The sequence below is a fragment of the Delphinus delphis genome, chromosome 12 (genome assembly GCF_949987515.2).
Source record: "Delphinus delphis chromosome 12, mDelDel1.2, whole genome shotgun sequence".
In the NCBI taxonomy this organism is placed as follows: domain Eukaryota; kingdom Metazoa; phylum Chordata; class Mammalia; order Artiodactyla; family Delphinidae; genus Delphinus; species Delphinus delphis.
In genome coordinates, this window is record NC_082694.2 from 79,104,328 (window position 1) to 79,120,005 (window position 15,678).

At 42.3% G+C, this 15,678-nt stretch overlaps 1 protein-coding gene across 2 annotated transcripts in view; it reads left to right on the forward strand.

The window, feature by feature from the left end:
• Positions 1–15,678, forward strand: part of NBAS (NBAS subunit of NRZ tethering complex) — a 340,240-nt gene that overhangs the window by 242,464 nt on the left and 82,098 nt on the right. The gene's annotated exons all lie outside the window — the stretch shown is intronic.

Consider the following 15,678-nt stretch of genomic DNA (forward strand, 5'->3'; position numbering starts at 1 on the left):
AAATGAAGAGCTTTCAGCCTTACACAGATACAAGGTAGAAAAGGGAGGAGTGCTTTAATAGCCTATGGTGTAATTTTGGGTGTTCTTTGATGCTACTGTAAAACTCACCAAATGATAAATTCTTAAAGACTAGGTGTAGTGTGGAGTCAGAAACCCTATCCTTGATCCTTCTGTGCTCTCTTATATTAAAACTGTTGTTTTGGATTGCACTTTGATTGGATCTTCTACCCATGTATGATTTGGAATATAATGCTTTCAGAGTTTGGAAAATTGGCTCGCTCAGTTATACAAATCATCCAAATGTTGATACAGTGTATTATACGTTATCAACAAAGTCACATGGGTTATTCTGAACGCCCATCTTATCCAGTGAGTTTTTAAATATTGGGAAGTTGTCAAGCTCACAGTGGTAGGTACAAGTTTTCCAAAACTCGAATTTTTGCTTGAAAGCTTCAATTGTATCATTGGCAACAAATACTGTGAGTTAATTTCCTGGAAGTGACACGCTCACTTTGTTCACATAGGAGAAAATGTTTGCCGCATATTCGCGTCTGAATAGCTGTAGTTTGTCTACCTGTTGTTCTTTCAAGCACAAATGGTAATGCGTGCCAAAGCAGCTGCTTCAGCTACTCATGACTCAGACAGTCACACAAATGCTTTTTCCTTACTACGCTTCAGTACACAGTGAGATGTTTCATGTGTATCTCTCAGTTCTTAGATATGCAGATATCTAAGATATGCACTTAGATATGCACTCAGTGGTTGAGATTTAATAAAATCAATCATTTTTACTCCTTCATCAAGAACATTCTCAAGTGAAATGCCGATGGAGAACACAGTGACACTTAGTACATTTTGGTGCCACTCCCTTGATTGTGCAAAGTCCCCACAGTTTTATCCACCATTGCTTTTTCACCATCATATACGTGTCAACATAGTGAAAAAAGGTAAATAATGTTTTAGTGGTAAAAGTCAAAAAGGTGAACAATTTTGACTTCGCAGACCTCTTGAAAGAGTCATGGACTCTTGTGGTTTGTGGACCACACTTTGAGGACCACTGTCGTAGGATATTGTTTCCAGAACGGCAGCCAACCTTGACGCCCACATGAAGGAGCATTTCAGCTTCCTAAATGTTTGTAATTTAAATAATAATGAAGATATGTCTGGTAAGTGCATAAAAGATTGTCTTAAAATTTCAGTTTCTCAAAATAGTTTAACTTCTAATCAGCTTTCCAGATGTGGACGTGTCAGAAAGAATTTGAAAATGTAAATGGAATGTGTACATGGTAATATCATTATATCATCCTTTGAATTTATGAACTTGCAATATATTTTTTCCTTCTACAGATTTCCTTTTATAATTTTTTAGCTAACATATTTATTTTTTAATATTACTCAAGCTAAGCAGGGAGTTCTCTGGGAGAGACGTATAAGAAAAGAGAAGGGGCTCAGAGTAAGGGTGCAGCTCCTGAGGGGCACTCCTTCAACCTGGTTTCCTCAGCTTTATTCCCAGGCCAGGATCTCAGCTCAAAGAAGAGATGATTTTTTTTCTGGGGCCTGGGTGCAATAGAGTATGAGGATGATGCTTAATCATGGTTCCACCCCGCCTTCACTCATAGCCCCTTTTAGAATTCAGAAAGATGAAAGTAAATATCAACAATAAATGTTGTTGGCAAAGCTGGAATTAGGGAGCATGGCCTGCATCTGCAACCCAATGGTCTGTCTTTCACAAAAGTTCACACTTGTTTGAAATTTGACTAGTTAGAGCTGCTATAGAAAGTAATTCTAGAGGGAAGCCAAGGATGAGTGCACACTGAGGACAGGCAGGGCTGGCGGGGAGTAGCCGCGTTATGCATGGCTTTGAAGTCTGCTCTTCTCCTGTGGGGAGGAATAAGGAGGGGAGAGATGGCAGAAGTGCTCTTCCTATGGTTTCTGCCTGTTGGTTGGAGTGAAAGTTTTCTCCTCATAATGGAAAGATGAGGAGAGGGCAATGGGCTTTTTGTTTCCTTAACTAATTCAGCTTAATAATGAAACCTCTTGCCAGTGAGGGGAGAAAGGAGTCCAGGGTCTGTCGGGACCTGGTCCTGATGTCCCCTCTTCCTGGGGCCACACCTCTTGTACCTATGAGTCTCGTGGCATGTCCTCCTGGGATCAGTAGTGGCAGAAGCACAGCCTGTGCTTCTGAACACTCTAAGATAGGTCAGAAGAGCTCACTCTTCTGACTCCCTGTGGACTAGGCTAAAAATCTACTCTCTGTTCTATTCCCTATCTCACATTTTGCCCAACTGGAATGATGATTAAAACTCATCAGAAGTTAAGCAACAGAGTAGAAATATGCCAAGTATTACAGGTCAGCAGCTTTAAAATGGCCCAAATTTAAATTCTCATTATTAAATTCCCAGGAAGAAATTGACATCCTTAAAATCAAATCCTCTTGCCCTTTTAGTTAAAGTTCAATTACATCAAAATCCAAAATTCGTAAGTTCAACAAAAGTAAAGTTCAAAGATGATATTCCTGGTTTCTGCTCTATCTTAGCCAGAGAGGTCTGAGTTAGGTGTCTGGGTAATATCAGGTTCCTTCAGCAGAATATACCTTCTTACACTTGAGGAGTATAGCTTCTTCAGCAAATCTGAAGTTAAGTTAATCCCACTCCAAGTTTTCCATGCATCTCATTTTTTAAAACTCTAAAAGAAAAAGAGAAAAAAATTAAAACAGTTTCAGCGTCAGCTCCATTGCTGTGTAATTTAGGAAACGCAAGCGAATCACCAGCCCTGACACAGCCAAGTGAAGCAAGGTTCCTGAATCCTGTTCTTAGTTCGGTCCAAATACACATTCGTAGAATGCTGGAGAGCATGGAAGTGGCTTGTTGGTGTGGGAGCGGAGGAGAGTCGGCAGAGAAAAGCTTACTGAGTTGAGCTTTGCCAGCGTATCAGGTCAAACCAGTTGTCTAGAGCTTGGCCGGGTAGGTGTCCCATGAAGGGGTTAAATGCGGTGTGCGTTCTCCATATGGAGGAAGGGAAAATACCCATCCAGACTGTCTCCTCTCTGAGACCGACTTATTTTACATGTCCCTGCCTGCAGTCACTCTGCCTTCCTAATGTCCATTTCCCCATTTAAGCTCTGTGTTCCTCCAGTTAAGAGTCCCAGTGGCCACTGTCGCTGTTTTATTGCTATGGAATCCCACTTGTCTCAGAATCCTGTTCCCTGGGGAGCTTTGCCACTCATGCCCATGTTTGCTTCTGCTGAAAACCATCTGCAGTAGATCTCTCAACTGCAATCAGTGTAGATGTTTTTGAAACCTGTGCCCCTAAGGACCTGGAGAGGACTATCACGTTTGCTTTGTGCTTGCAGCTGAATTGTATGCTTGTGCTCCTTCCATGGGCGTAGAAATATTTCTGTCATATCTTCGGGGTTTGATGGGGAAAGAGCAATAAATAGCATCCTGTCTTCCCAATTGCAATCAGTTAAGAGATAGAGGGATCAGCTAGACGGAAACTAAAGTCACTTTATTGTTGGGAGGATTGGAGTGTCGACCATGGCTTGATTTTCCACGGTCAGCCTTCCTCGTACTTGCTCCCTGCCCAGATCTTCAGACAACCCTGCCAAGCCCAAGGATAGATCTGGAGAGCATGTGTGCTTTCTCAGAAGGGCTGCCTCCCAACTTGATTCCCACTCATGGGACCCAGAGAGGTGGCCTCTGGATTAGTGCTGTCTAATAGGACTGTGATGTGAGCCACTTGTGGAATTTGAAATTTTCTAGTAGTCACATTAAGAAAAGAAACACAAAATAGGTGAAATTGTCCTAAATATTTACCATTTCAGCATGTAATCAGTGTCCTAAATATTACCATTTCGGCATGTAATCGGTATAAAAACATGAATGAGATATTTTAGCATTCTTGTTTTTGCATACTCTTTGCCATCTATTGTGTACTCACAGTACCTGTCAGCATAGACGGGCCACATCTCAAACACTCCATAGCCATATGAATGTATTGGACAGATAATGCTTCTCTGGAACCGAAGTCCGCGGTTTACCCTTTTGTCTCACAAACGTTTACCACTGAAAGGACAAGAGCAGAAGAAAAGTGTATTCTCCTCACAGGCAGATCTCAAAAAGAAAGGGAGGGGACTAGCCACCCATAATCAGTTTCTTCCCGCCATGTCATCAGCTGTCACTCCTCCTCTCCCGAGGAGTGACAGGTGAAGAGAGGGGCAGGACTTACCTTCTCGGGACCCATCGGGGGAACTTCCTGCTTTATGGGCCTAGGTGGGAGCTGCAAAGGAGGAGAAAATGGTTCCTGCCACACATACTAAATGAATGTCCGGCTAAAAATAAATGATAAGACCTTAGGAATTATCTGTCATCTACGGAAATCACGGTACGCGCTATGTGGTAATAGCAGTAATAGCGCCCATTTATCGTTCACTGGTTATGTACCGGCCACTGGTTCTCCACTTGACCTTGTCTCCAGTAATCATCACAGTAGCCCTGCAATGTAGGTATTACATCTCAGTTTGAAATGAGCAAACTGAAGGTTAGAGGTTAAGTAATTTGCTCAAGGTCAGAAGCAAGTTAGTAGCTGAGCCAGAATTCCAATCCTCGTCTTATCTGTTTAGTGTTAGAGGTCTTCAGCAAATGATAATCCTTCTTCCTTAGACAGGCGCCCACTGTTTTCTGAGGCAACTTGTTCATTTATTGCATACGTTTATGTTATTCTCTTAAATGGGGTCCACGTCTGCCCCTTTGATCTGTCCTCCTTTCTGTAACAACAAGAAATAGAACCACTTCCTTCCTTGCTCTTTGGGACATGGAATAAAAATACCATATATCCTCCAAGACTTTCATCCCTCATTTCTTCTTTATTCCTCAAATAACCTGGATTTCATGTGTTTCAATTAAAATCACCTTCACCTTGACACAATTTATGTGTTCCTCCTTAAAAAAATTTTTTTTAAAAAAGGGAAAAAAAATCACCTCCATGTATTAGTTTTATAGTGCAGTTGTAACTAATTATCACACACCTAGAGACTTAATACAAATTTATTATCTTAAACTTCTGTAGGTGGAAAGTCAGACAAGTGTCTCAGTGGGCTAAAATCCAGGTGCAGGGAGGCCTGTACTGCTTTCTGGAGGCTCCAGGGGAGAATCCAATGGTGAGAGGCTGTCTTCCTTCTTTGGCTCATGGCCCCTTTCCTCCATCTTCAAAGCCAGCAACGTTGCATCTCTCTGATTCTCTGTCTTCACATAATTCTCTCTGACCAAAGCCAGGAAGGGTTCTCACTTTGAAGGATTCATATGATGAGAGGGGAGCCTATGTGGATAATCCAGGATACTCTCCCCATCACAGGGACGGTACCAGTAATCACATCAACGAAGTCCCTTTGCCGTGTACGGTGGCGTCTTCACGGATCTCAAGGATTAGGATGTACACATATTTGGGGACCATAATTCTGCCTACCGATACTTTTATATATAATAAGGTTTTACACACTTTATAAGACTTTATAATAAGGTTTTATAAAAAGACTGAAGTTTAAACCAAAATGGAAAAATGGTAAAAAGTATGAAAAACATTTAACTCAAAGCTGACGTACTGCCATAATACATACATACTCTTTTTTTATATGTAAGTAAATGGATTTTAGTTTATTCAAGATAAGACATTTACTTTAAAGACAAATAAACTACATGCACCTCTATTTCTAATTACTGGTAAATGTATATCTCCACATCGATCTTTATGTATAATTATCAGAGTATACATTACAGCAATGCATGAAGATCTTTTGATCTTCTTCATAAGTTTTTAAATTGAAAGGATATATATTAAATGCACGTTTGTCTCAGAAGACACTATTTCTGAAGCTCCTATTCCTGAGTGGAAAGTGGCATTCCTATATATATATATATATATATATATATATTTTTTTTTTTTTTTTTTTTTTGGCAGTATGTGGGCCTCTCACTGTTGTGCCTCCGCGGCATGTGGGATCTTCCCGGATCGGGGCACGAACCCGTGTCCCCTGCATCGGCAGGCGGACTCTCAACCACTGCGCCACCAGGGAAGCCCCCCATATATTTTTTAAGACCGTTTTTTTGAGAGCAGTGTTAGGTTCACAACAAAATTGAGAGGAAGGTATGGAGGTTTCCCAGTTGCCCCTCCCCTACACATGCATAATCTCTCCCATTATCAACATTCCTCACTAGAAGGTACCTTTCTTTTTTTAAACAATTGATAAACGTACATTAACACATCATTATCACCCAAAGTCCACAGTTTACCTTAGGATTCACTCTTAGTGTTGCACATTCTATAGGTGTGGACGGATGTACAATGGCATGTATTATCTATCCATCATTACAATATCAGTATTTTCATTGCCTAAAAATCCTCTGTGCTCTGCCTATTCATGCCCCACCCCTAACCCCTGGCAACCACTGATCTTTTTACTGTGTCCATATTTTTGCCTCTTTTAGAGTGTCGTATAGTCTATTTATTTATATAGACTCTAGCTCACATAGTCATAAACTACATAGCCTTTTCAGATTGGCTTCTTTCACGTAGTAATATGCATTTGCAGTTCTCCATGTCTTTTCATAGCCTGATAGTTCATTTCTTTTTAGTGCTGAATAGTATTCCATTGTGTAGATATACCAGTTTATTTATCCATTCACTTACTGTAGGACGTCTTGGCACTTCTGAGCCATTATGAATAAAGCTGCTGTAAACATTAATGTGCAGGTTTTTATGTGGACGTAAGTTTTCAACTCCTTTGGATGAATAATAAGGAGTTCAATTATATGGTAAGAGTATGTTTAATTTTGTAAGAAACTTCCAAACTGTCTTGCACAGTGGTTTTACCCTTTTACATTCCCACCAGCAATGAATGAGAGTTCTTGTTGCCCCACATCCTTGTCAGCACTTAGTGGTGTCAGGGTTCTGGATTTTGGCCATTCTAATAGGTGTGTGGTGGTATCTCACTGTTGTTTTCATTTGCATTTCCCTGAGGGTATATGATATAGAGCATCTTCTTATATGCTTATTTTCCATCTGTATATATTCTTTTTTAAAAAAATTAGTTTATTTTATTTATTTATTTTTGGCTGTGTTGGGTCTTTGTTGCTGCACATGGGCTTTCTCTAGTTGCGGCGAGCGGGGGCTACTCTTTGTTGTGGTGAATGGGCTTCTCATTGCGGTGGCTTCTCTTGTTGCGGAGCACAGGCTCTAGGCAGGCAGGCTTCCGTAGTTGCAGCTCGTGGGCTCTAGAGCACGGGCTCAGTAGTTGTGGCGCACAGACTTAGCTTCTCCGTGGCATGTGGGATCTTCCCAGACCAGGGTTCGAACCCTTGTCCCCTGCATTGGCAGGCGGATTCTCAACTACTGCGCCACCAGGGAAGCCCTGCCATCTGTATATATTCTTTGTGAGATGTCTTTTTTTTGGCCCATTGTTTACTAGGGTTGTTTGTTTTCTTACTGTTGTTTTCAGAGTTCTTTATATATTTTATATAAAAGTACTTTATTATATGTATCTTTTGCAAATAAGTTCTTTCAGTCTGTAGCTTGTCTCTCACTTCCTTGACGTTGTGTTTCGCAGAGCAAAAGTTTTTAATTTTAATGAAGTCTAGCTATCAGTTATTTTTCTTATGGATTGTGCCTTTGGTGTTATACAGCCCCACTCAAGGTCATCTAGATTTTCTCCTATGTAATCCTTTAGGAATTTTTAGTTTTGTGTTTTACATTTAAATATTGGTCCATTTTGAGTAAATTTTTGTAAAGGATGTAAGTCTGTGTTTGGATTGATTTTTTTGGCGTGTGGATGTCCAGTTGTTCTAGCACCATTTGTTGAAAAGACTGTCTTTGCTCCATTGTATTGCCTTTGCTCCTTTGTCCAAGATCAGTCAACTGTATTTAAGTGGGGGCATACTCATGTTATCCTTTTTTTCCCCTAAATTTTGTGGTGTTTGTGGTTGCTATTTTATAATCATACTAAACTTGACTACAAAGCATTACATTTACTCAGTTTTACAAGATGACTAAATGTTAACTCATAATTTTTTTTCCTAATCTCATAATAAGTATTTTGCTCATTTATCTCTGGTTTTGGTATAGTCATCATTCGACTGCTTTGATTCTGAACTGAGTGAGTTTTATTCATTCCAAATACATTCAGGAACTGTTTATGTGAGCACATTTTCAGTGCCATTGTCCTATGTGTTCTAAACAAATAAAAGACTGCCAAGCTCCTTGCCCTTGAGAGGCTCACAATTGATGGGAAAAAAGTATGCATGCGTATCAAATGAACTATAATTTAATATAAGAAGTACCATTAAGGATATTAATAAATGCTGTGTGTACAAAGGAAGAGATAATCAATATTTATTGAATGCCTTCTATGTTCCAGGCATATATTTGTTAATAGTGCTACCTAATAGTGATTATTTCAAGGTTTTTAAATGTGCAATATATACTACTCTCATCTGACCTTCAGCTAGCCTGTGTGTGTTATAGTTGTAAGCATTATCCTTCCATTCCAGTTCTTGGATGCCTTTGCTTTTAAAGAACCATTTTCTTTTATTTTCCACGGTGAGAATTTAGTTTGATAAGCATATCCTATCTTGACAAAAATGCAAAAAGCCAGGAGCTTAGGAGATAAGCAAAGAAGAGCCAATCTAAAAAGGAATTTTTTTTTTTTTTTTAGATTCCATATATATGTGTTAGCATACGGTATTTGTTTTTCTCTTTCTGACTTACTTCACTCTGTATGACAGACGCTAGGTCCATCCACCTCACTACAAATAACTCAATTTCGTTTCTTTCTGTGGCTGAGTAATATTCCATTGTATATATGTGCCACATCTTCTTTATCCATTCATCTGTCGATGGGCACTTAGGTTGCTTTCATGTCCTGGCTATTGTAAATAGAGCTGCAATGAACATTGTGGTACATGACTCTTTTTGAACTATGGTTTTCTCAGGATGTATGCCCAGTAGTGGGATTGCTGGGTCATATGGTAGTTCTATTTGTAGTTTTTTAAGGAACCTCCGTACTGTTCTCCAGAGTGGCTGTAAGATGTTAAAAAAAAAGGCATTTTCCAAGTGAGTTGAAAATCATACTGTTATTCAGATATTCAATAAATATGTATTGAGTTCATACTAAAAAAAATAAAATAAATAAAAAGGAACCGTTTTTCCAGGGTGATTGTCAAAGGCACACAATAAAGGGAGCAGGCAGAACACTTGAAGGATAAGAGAATACAGTTTTTGAAATGTGATATGATGAAACAGAAGTTACTCATAAACAAATTATAGGCAGTCCTATGAAAAATGATCTTCTGTTACAAGACTCTAAGGAAAAGAAAGGCTCTCCTGTTAAAGTTTTTACATGGTCTTTATTTGTCCTACTTGCCCTTTTTGCAATTATTAAAAGTAAAAAATCCATAAGTTCCCAGAGAAGTTGGGAGCAGGATCTCTTCAAGTGTGGATCGTTAGCTAATATGTTCATTCATTGACCAAATATTTACTGAGTGCTGGGAAGGACAGCCTCTAAGATGGCCCTTAATGATCCCTACCTTCCAGTATTTAATCCCTTGTGTAATCCCCTCACCTTGAGTGTGGGCTGGACTTGTTAATTTACTTTTAACCAGCAGAATACATACAGTAAAAGTGTTGGGACACCATTTACAAAATTAAGTTATAAAAAGACTGTGGCTTGGGCTTCCCTGGTGGCGCAGTGGTTGAGAGTCCGCCTGCCGATGCAGGGGACACGGGTTCATGCCCCGGTCCAGGAAGATCCCACATGCCGCGGAGCGGCTGGGCCCGTGAGCCATGGCCGCTGGGCCTGCGCGTCCGGAGCCTGTGCTCTGCGACGGGAGAGGCCACAGGAGTGAGAGGCCCGCGTACCGGAAAAAAAAAAGACAAGACTGTGGCTTCTTTCTTGGATGCTCTCTCTTCTTCTTGGATCATTCACTCTTGGGGAATCCAGCTGCCCTGTTGTGAAGAGCCCCATGTGCCAGGAGACCAAGGACGCTAATAACCATGTGAGTAAACATCGATGTGCAGTGCATCTCTTCCTCCCACCCAACCAAGTCATCAGATGAAACCACGGTCCTGGCCAGTGGCTCGATTATAACCTCGTGAGAGATTTTAATCCAGAGGCACCTCGCCAAGCCACAACAGATTCATGATTCATGGGAACTGAGAGAGAATCAATATTTTAAGCTTCTGAATTTGGATCATTTGTTATACAAGAATGGAAAACCAACGTCAGTGCCTACTGTGTATCCACAGGTGTTCTCAGTGCTGGGTATATAGCACTAAACAGCACAGACAAACGTCTCTGACCTTAGGGAACCTGCACCAGGGAGAGGTGGAAATGGGTCAGTAAACAAAATGATTAAGTTCAGACATGTGAAATGGTAGTAAGTTCAAGAGCAAAATAAACCTGGAAGGACTCAGAAGTGCAAGACAGCAGGACTGCTGCAAGTTAAAGTAAGATGGTCGAAGAAGACCTCATTGAGAAAGTAATCTTTGAGCAAAGAGCTTAAGGAAGTAAGGCAGCAACAAGCTGTTGCTTATTGAAGGGAACATGGACTAGGAAGTGGAAAGTCCTGATAGGGAGCATGGGGGGCTTGTTTGAGGAGCGGCGAGGAGGCCAGGTGACTGCAGTGGGATGGGAGACAGAGCAGTGGGAGGGGACGATAGGACCGGGGCAGCTTGGACAGGGTCTCCTATGAATGAGACCCACTGGAGAATTGTGATCGGACCTGGCATTGACACAGGGTCACTCTCCTGATATATTGCAAGTATTATAGGAGGTAATGGTAGAAGTAAGGAGACAGAGCTTAGGAGGCAGGTGCAGTTTTCTAAGTTAAAGATGAGGGTGGTAGCAGTGACAGTGGTGAGAAGTGGTCAAATTCTGGATTTATTCGGAAGATAGAGCCAAAGGGATTTGCTGATGGATTTGCTGTGGAATGTGGGAAAATGTTAGTAATTCAGGATGGTGTCAAGATTGTTGGTCTGAACAACTGGAAAGGTGGATTTGCCATTTCCTGAGATTGGAAAGGAGCGGCTTTTGGGGTAGGATCAGGAGTTCTTGCTGTTGCTTGACTTTTAAAACTGATGTGACTTTCTGTAAGAGTACATACACCATTGGAAGACGATGGGTGATGGGTACATGGGACCTCTCTGTACTATTTAGCAATGTCTCATAACTATTTCAAAATAAAGAGGTTTTTGTTTTGTTTTTTAAAGAGTGATGTGTCTTTTAAACTCCCAACTCCAGCTGTTGACAGGCAGTTGTATATATGACTCCGAAGTTCAGCAGAGAAGCCTGGGCTGCAGAAGTACGTTTGGGGATTGTCAGTGTAGAAAAGAGTCAAAACCAGGTGGCTGGGTGAGATTCCCAAGGGAGCGAGTTAGGGAGAAGAGCGGGGAATAGAGGAGGAAGGCCCAGGGCTCTCCAGTATCAAGGGTCAAGGACGATGAGGAACCAGCAGAGACTGACAAGAAGAGTTTTAAGATTTAAAAAATATAACAATATTTTTATTCATTAATGGAAAAAACATAGGAAGACAAGGGGAGAATTTCTGAGGTAAGTGGTGGCAGTGGATGGGACCTAGAGCCCAGGTGGAACAGTTGGCCTTTGACAGGATCCCTGTCACTTTCCCGTGATAGCGGGAGGGAGGCAGAGCTGCTGATGGACACAGCTGCAGGGAGATGGATAGATACGGGGGAAGGAGATGGTAGACATTCTTTTCTGGCCGCTTCTGTTTTCTCAGTCAACGAGGAGGCAAAGAAATTAGCTGAGTGTAAGTGTAAAGGAGGGAGTGTTGGAGATTTGAGAGAGAAGGGACAGAGCAATCATTTAGGAGAATGGGAAAATAGACAGGGAATTGTGGTAGGATTGCTCGGCCGTTAAGGGCATCATAATGAGCTCCTCGTCCAGTTTTCAACATAGCTCTACTTATGAACTCTCAGTGTTAACAAGTCTGCTGTTCTTTGAATCTTCATGCGTTGGACAAACCTACCTCCCCTCCAGTGCCTGGGCTTTTCCTGTACTTTATCCCATCAAGTCATCCTTTTGCCAGGTGCCTGTTTTTAATCCTTAATCAGATTTACATACTCATATAGATTAAAATTTTTCCTTTTCAATTCAACAGTTTCTTTATTATGAAGTACACATATTAGGATTCCTTACCTAAATGATTTAATAACAGCATAGTAACTTGAACCATGCATGAGTCATAGTAAAGGTTACAATAAATATTTGCTACCGTTGTTAATACTGTTGTTGCTATTGCTTTTGCTTTTATTGAGCGCTATGCTCGTCCTGCGGTGAGAGCCCAAGGGACATTTGAGATATGGTCCCTGCTTCCAGTGGGCTTACAGTCTAGGAATACAAGGCAAACATTCATATAAACAGAGCAAGGAATACAAGGAAGCAATGAAATAGACACTGAATTTGAGTGTGATAATTTCCCCGCACATTAGGACATTTGACATTGACAGATATCCCATGGGGGTGGTTATGAAGCAAGTATTATCATCTCTAGCCTGAAAGTGAGATTCCTAAAGGATGATTGTCCAAAGTTTAATAAACAGTAAGTGTCCAATACCAGTTTCACATCCAGGTCTCCTGATTGCAAATTCGATGTTGATTGCATGACACTATTCTGTTTTAGGAGTTGAAAAGAGAAGAAGGGTAGCAGACCTAAGTAAAATGCAGGACGTAGTGAAGTATTTTGCATGTGCGTAAAACGTCTGTCTTACCTTTGATAAGTTGGAAAGTTTGTTTGACCCAGATGGATCATGCATTATTCCCAAAGACCATCAGTGGAGTTTGCAGATGACGTGGAATGCGAGCAAGCCAGTGACTACATTTAAGGAGAGGGTTTAAGGAGAGGAAGAGAAGTAGCATCTGAGTGTTAGCACGGGCCAGGTGCGGTACAGGCATCGATCGTCTCATAAGCTCTGTGTAACAACCATGTGGGGTGGGCGATGCCACCCTTTTTTTGTGGAAAGCTTAGGCTCAGGGGAGTTTAGGGACTTACCCTAGACTGCTAGCATATATATAAGTGGTGGAGCCGGGATTTGAACCTCATGCTGTCATATTCTGAAACCTTGTTCGAAGCATGCTGTTTGTACCAAAGCTGTAGCCGTACTTTACAGAATCATTTTAGACTTCACTCATTCACTGTGCTTGAAATAATCTGACTTAAAGTGATAGCATTACATATCTAGAGGCTGGCAGGGCAGCTCGGGGACCGTCATTAGAAAGACGGAACTGAGGTGCTTCTGGGGGGCAGCAGCCTGCAGATGGCGCCATATGTAAAGCGTTTGAAAGGATAAACTGGCATGACCTGGGGATCAGCTTCAGCTTTCCAGTACCCCGTAGATCTTACCTGTAAACGCATGCATGGCGCAGAATGGAACTGCATGGTGCATGGGGTTAGCAGTGGGCGCGAGCTCAGAGGCTGACGTCTTTCTAGGGCAGACGGACCAGTGTGCTCTGTGCTTCACACCATGGATGGTTTGGTTCTTTCGGGCCATCAGGAACCCGCACGCTCTGGTTACCGCAGCTACTGGGTCATTATGGTAGGAGTGACAAGGTGGCAACACTGAGAATATGAGTGCAAGGAAGCCATCTCAGTGAGCAAGGCTCCCCACACAGCTGCTGGGTCATGATGTGAAGGCGTGAGCCTCCTCGCCCCACGCACACGCACACACTCATGCACACGCGCACACGTGCTCACCTTAGAATTTCCCACGAGAGGCACCTTTCTGGTTGCATATTATGATCCATTGTAGAGCAGCCTTGTGTGACGGCCACCCCAAAAGTCATTGTCCAGCCACATGGCTGCCTTCAGCTGCCGGGCGAGTCCCTGGACCTGTCAGCTGTGGTCAGATTCGGGAGAGGTTTGTTGCCAAGCAGATAACCTTTTTTTTTTTTTTTTTTTTTTTTTTTTGTGGTACGCAGGCCTTGCAGTGTTGTGGCCTCTCCCGTTGCGGAGCACAGGCTCCGGATGCACAGGCTCAGCGGCCATGGCTCACGGGCCCAGCCGCTCCGCGGCATGTGGGATCTTCCCGGACTGGGGCACGAACCCGTGTCCCCCTAATCGGCAGGCGGACTCTCAACCACTGAGGCACCAGGGAAGCCCAGATAACCTATTTTTAACAGGCCCCTTCTGACTGCTTCCTCAAAGAGGGATTGTGGGTATGGCATGCATTCTGAATCTTGTGACCTGTAGAAGAAGCCTAAGAATTAGCCCTTCGATGTCTGTCAGTATCACCCTATAACAGCAAGGGGAACTAACGTTTCCTTCCGAAAGTCTGTCACAGGCATCTAGGCGGCACCTAAACACGGGTGTAGATTACCCATCTCACTCTTCACATCCAGCCTTCCAGCAAGATTCTGTAAGAAGAGGAAGACGGTATGTATTGTAATATTACTGTGAATTGTCCTGCAGCTCTGGGAAGTAAATACTTTTACCACCATTTCAACAGACGAGAAAGTTAGGGCTCAAGGAAGTTAAATAACCGCTCCAGTGTCTTATGAGCTGCAGGTAACCAAGTCAGGATTCATACACAGGCCTGCTCCCCAGATCTTGCTTTCCACCGCCTCCCTTGCCTGAGGAATTCGGCTGCAAAGGCCCACCTGGGGTGATCGTGATTATTGCCTCGACTGGCAAGCTGAAAACTCATTCTCTGTTTGTGCTTGGAAGATTGTTTCACATTGACTGAGGTCATAATTTAGTAAGAGAAATGGAAAGGTGGCCAAAAGACCATGTACACAGTCCAATCATAAGTGATGATGCCTCTGCTCTGAGGAGGAGTCTGGTGGGCGCTGAGCTGCTGTGTGTTTCTGCAGCCCTTGCGGGTCTCTCCGTTAATAATGCGCAAGAAGGAATACACGGCTCCTTCCTGGGAAGCTGTGGACTAAATTCACAGGGGGTGGACGTCTTGGGGAAGACAGAGGAATAAATCAACAATCTCAGAATAATGTGCAGCAAATACCAAAGCGTATTTTAACATTAAAAAAAAGCAGGGAGGGACGAGGAGTCTGAAAATCACCTCCCTACTGAAATGCGCTTCTCCCTCTGGCTGACTTCGTAGTTGAGTTGTTCGTTGTGTAACCATGTATCTTCAGTGATGTGGGCTCCCTCTACTCCTCCGTTCTTTGTTCATCCTAGGAGCCCTCCTCTCAGTTAAGTACATTTAAACTTATAAGCAGATGTATTTTCTAACTGCCACCTTATGAATACTTTCTCTAGCCTGTGCAGCAAAGGGATTTATAATGAAAAACCAGGCCCTCTCCTCTCATCTGGTGCCAAAAGCTTTTTAAGTATTGGTACCCAGAGGAAGATCCCTGTCTAATTGCAGCCATCTCAGGATGCTGGTTGTTTCTGCCTACCTGACAGTCAGGGGGAACGCTTCATAGATGGAGATGGTAAACAGATAAATTAGTGAAAGATTCATAATTGATGTGATAGATGGCTTGTGATGTGGTAGCATTAAGGTAGAAATGGTCAATAGTTGAGTTGATGGGACCAGCCAGGAAAGGCCCCATAGTACAGGAGGTATTAGAGCCGAGTCTTAACAAATGAGGATGTTTGCCATGAGTACCACAGAGGGAAAGATTAGGAGGAGCATTCCAAATATATTTGGCAGTTTTAG